Source organism: Mus caroli, chromosome 3 (genome assembly GCF_900094665.2).
Source record: "Mus caroli chromosome 3, CAROLI_EIJ_v1.1, whole genome shotgun sequence".
Taxonomy (NCBI): Eukaryota; Metazoa; Chordata; class Mammalia; order Rodentia; family Muridae; genus Mus; species Mus caroli.
Window position 1 is genome coordinate 90507446 of NC_034572.1, and position 4407 is coordinate 90511852.

A 4407-nucleotide genomic window follows, 5' to 3' on the forward strand; every position below is an offset into this window, starting at 1 on the left:
TCTTTAGTTTCAAGGATCCCCAACTGTTGTGATGCTGGCGCTGCCTAAATCCCAGCTCTGGCTGGGGTGCTGCCTCCGGTTGCTAGGGTTTGCTTAGGGCTTGGGGAGGCAGCGTTTAATTTACACAGTGCCTCAGTTTAGACCGCAGCCCTAGCTGTTTATATTGGGGGGATGGGGGCGGGAGGCGGCGGTCTTTTATTTCAGGTTAGTTAGGTTCTAAGCCCGACGTAGGGGTGCCAACTGTTTCGTTGATTTCTTACCCCAATAAACCCGTATAAAAACACACACAATCCAGTTATTATATTTATAAGCTATATGTCTAGAATGGGCATTATACTTATTCTCCAGCTATGAGACGTCTTGCTACCTGCAGCTTCCCCGGACCATGTGGTTCTGTTCCCTATTAGCTTTCTCCTTCCCATCTCCCGTCTCTTCACCTGGCACACTAAGACCTCCAGGCCCATCTTCCTTGTGGGGCTGTGTCCTCGCTGCTGCTGTGGAAAGCAGAGTTACCCAGCAGGGGAGAGAGACTCCATGATCAGGATACACTGTGCTTGGGGTGTGCTGACCCCTGCAACTTCCCCAAACTCTCACATCTGAGGCTGTTCATAGAGTTCAAAAGCTGTATTTCTTTCCTTTGGAAACGTTGGGTTTCGATCCCTATTGGTGTGTGCGTTGTAGCTTCGTGGCTGTTTATATCAGATACAGTGCATGCATGTTTATTTTAATTTACTATAGTTTTGTATACTGGTTTCTTTGCATAACCTGGGACACTGAAGAATTGTTAAGGGAGAGAAAAGTGGTAACCAATGTGGTGTACGTTTTCAAAAAAATTCCTTTGCCACGATTAATGAAAGTGCAGTGTTTGTTGTTTTTGCTTTTCTAATGTTAAGTACTGAACTCATAAACCCACAGTCTCCGCTGACTGTCATCTGAGGAGTAGTCTATTTGTCAAGTCTTTAGTTCTTCGAAATGATGGCTTGATCAGTTATAAAACAATGAGAAAACCCCTAAGATTAGAAGTCTGGAGTTTTGTTTCAGTGTTGTTTCTTAAAACCATAGAGCACATTTACAGGCGAGTAACTCAAATTCTGGGTTGAATTTCTCCTTTCCTCGGCTCCTGTTTTGAAGTCTCTCACCACCAAGCCTGGGTTTAGTGGCCAGCACAACCCTTCTCAGCACAGTTTGAAATGAGTCCCTGGCAATTGAAAGAACAGGAAATGAGTTGCTAGGAGACAATTCCTCTTTTGTTTTCTTTCCAGACAAATGCTGTTAACTTTTTTCCTTTAAAATCTAACCTTAAGATTTTATTGTTTTTGTGAAAAATCAACTTAGAACCTGGTCACTTAGCCCTTTCTCTTCTTGTCACCTCCCAGTTCAAGCTGCTTGTATCTCTTAACAGCCAGTGTGCCAGGGTTCTCTTAAATCTAGGTGTGAGGGCTGTTTATCTGTGGGTAAGGTAGTCCTCCGGGCTCCAGGACCTGCCTTATTTGCTCAAGTGGGGATATATATAGAGAGAGTAGTTCCTGCATCCTCACCCCACTCGGCACACAGCACAACCCCCACTGTTGCATTAGCTGAGGTGCAGTGTTCACACACTGTGGTCCTGTCCATCAGGACCAAAATCAGAGGAATGGCTCTCGCCCAAAGACAGAGCAAGTGCTCAATATGCCCTAGGCCTTAGGATAGCTGCCCAGGGTGATTACAAGCACACACACACACACACACACACACACACACACACACACACCACAAAAGCACCTAATGAGGGACTGATAGCCAGGCCAACAGCAACAGATTTAAAGTGCATGGCAGTGATGTGGCAGGGAGGGAAGGGGCAGAGGAGAGAGTACATTCAGTCATGTGACTACTCAACAAAATTTAGGTTGGGGGGAATGGCATCGGCCTTTAAGTGCCCCAGAGGTCAGGGAAGAGGCTGAGGCAGAGGTAGGCACATCTCTGTGAGTTCTGAAAGCAAAGGGGGCACAGTAAAGGAACTGCAACAGGACCCTTCCATGGTATGGTCACAAGGAAGGCTTTTATTGTAGGTAAAATTAGACAATGCATCCAGATATATATGCAGGGACGAAAGTACTGTAGGAACCTGAGTGTGGACCACTTCTTTCAATATCTAAGCAGTTATATATTTTACTTTAAGTGAAATAAACTTTAATAATTGTATGTTAGTGTAAAATTGTCGGAAGGGTCATCCTGACTGACACCGCATATCCCAAAGCATCTGAGATGTGGCAAATACTGTAATATCGGAAAGGAGATGAGCATCTGTAACAAAAGATCGCTGGGCAGAAGGACGATAGTGCCGAGACTCGGATTCGAACCGAGGTTGCTGCAGCCACAATGCAGAGTACTAACCACTATACGATCGCGGCAAGCCACACGCCCAGCGACAGGGTCAGCTACCAGAATAGTCCACACTAAACTGTCACGCCCATGGTCACTAACAATTATAAAGACCCGCTGGAAGCCGCAGTCCATTAGCCCCCTGCTCTGATCTCTGCCCCTCTGCTTCCTGTGGAGCGCCTGTGCCGGGTACTTACAGGCCAGGGGCTTGGGGGTCTAGGGGACGGGGACCTGTGGGGGGAGGGGAGGCGAAGGCGCCTATTGGTCTATGCTGGTTTCCATGCTTCCTGGCTGCCTGTAGTAGACAGGGCAGCTGCGGTGGCTAGTGCTGAGCCTGAGATTTCTCGAGTTAGCTGAATGATGAGGGCCGCTGCTGAGAAGACCGTGGGCCCACCCTACTCTTGTAGATGTTGTTTTCCCCAGGGTACGTGATAGACTAGACCTCCATCACGGTCTTCACAGCTGAGGCTGAAGCATCTCCCGAGTGGGGTAAACCCCATGGGGTCTTTTCAAAAAGCTGGGAGCAAAGCAGCGACCATAGAAACAAAACTTCGGAGACCAAAACCATCATCACCAGCCCCCATATTCCTTACCACACAGCTTTGTTTCTGTGATTTATTTTGCTTTTTTCCATATTCTGTGTACATTAAATTGGTTCTGGAATTTTCTGACTGAGAATTGTGCTGCATCGACTCTTGTACGAATTTCTTTAGCCAGTGATGTGTTTCTGTGAGGTAGAATAGCTACCCTATAATAGTGCCTCTGTGTTTTATTAAAACCCTTTTTGTTTTCTCTGCTTTGGGGACTTATTGTCTGTAGCTTTTACTATTTTAGGGTTCAATCTTATTACTTTAGGGTTTGCGACATATGTCTTTGTCCCCACAGCCTGTGTTCGGGTGAACTAGTCTTCTGTTTCTGGCGTCTACTCTACTGTTAAGTGTTTTGCTCCTTCCCTTGGTGTGGATGCCACACTACAGGTTATTACTTTTGTCTAAAGGTTCAAATATTTCTAAAAGGCATGTCAATATCAACATGTGATATCCTCACCATATATGATATTTTTCCGAATGTGCCTGCTCGACTCTCTCTTACATTTGTGTGTGGGGTGGTATCCAGTGGTTAGGATTTTGTTTGGAGGTGGGTTCTCTGCAGCCCTGGCTGTCCTGGAACTCCCTATGTAAACCAGATTCGCCTAGAACTCCTAGAGATCTGCTTCCTGAATGCAAGAAATCAATGAGTGGGCCACTGCTCCTGGCTGGTTATGATTCTCAAGGTATTTATAGATCAGGTCTTGATGTACTTTTGTTTTACGGTTTTGTTGTTGTTGTTGCTGCTGCTGCTATGCTGCTGCTGCTGGTGGTGGTGGTGATGGTGGTGTGTGTGTGTGTATTAAAAATTGCCTTTGCAGTCCAGGCTGCTAGGGTGTGATGGCTACTCTTAGTTGTCACCTTGACTACATCTGGAATTCGCTAAAACCCAAATGGCCGGGCACACCTGTGAGATTTTTTTTTTCTTAGTTAAATCATTTGAAGTAGGAAGACCCACTTGGAATCTGGACCTCTGAGGTGGGAAGATCCACTTTTAAGCCAGATCTTTTGAGGTGGGAAGATGCATCTCTGATCTGGGCCACACCTTCTGCTGGCAAGCGATTTAAGGGCCATGGAAGAAGGACGCTTGCTCTCTCTGCATGCTTGCCCTCGCTCTTGAGTACAAGTCTATTCCTTCACTGGCATTAAAGACGACTCTTTCAGATGCTGGCATCCACTGCAGTCCAGCTGAGATTTCCAGCCGTGTGGACTGAACAACAAGTGATTTCTGGACCTTCTATTGGTAGACAGACAGACAGCCAGTGTTGGACTAGCAGGACCACAGCCTGTAAATGAGGTAGGTAGGGAAGGGAACTGCTCGAAGAGGTAAGAATGAAAACCTGGGACAGAGTAACTTCATCAACCTGGATCAGACTTCAGGAGTCTAATACCAGGGGGTTCATTGTCAGTAGATTTAAAACACAGTACAATTTGGGAAGAGGTTTTGAGGCAGCAACCA

General features: G+C 46.3%; 1 non-coding gene across 1 annotated transcript; it reads right to left on the minus strand.

The window, feature by feature from the left end:
- Window positions 1-2318: 2318 nt before the first annotated feature.
- Window positions 2319-2390, minus strand: Trnah-gug. The gene has a single exon. It is a non-coding gene; the product is annotated as a tRNA-His (tRNA).
- Between the last annotated feature and the right edge of the window lie 2017 nt (window positions 2391-4407).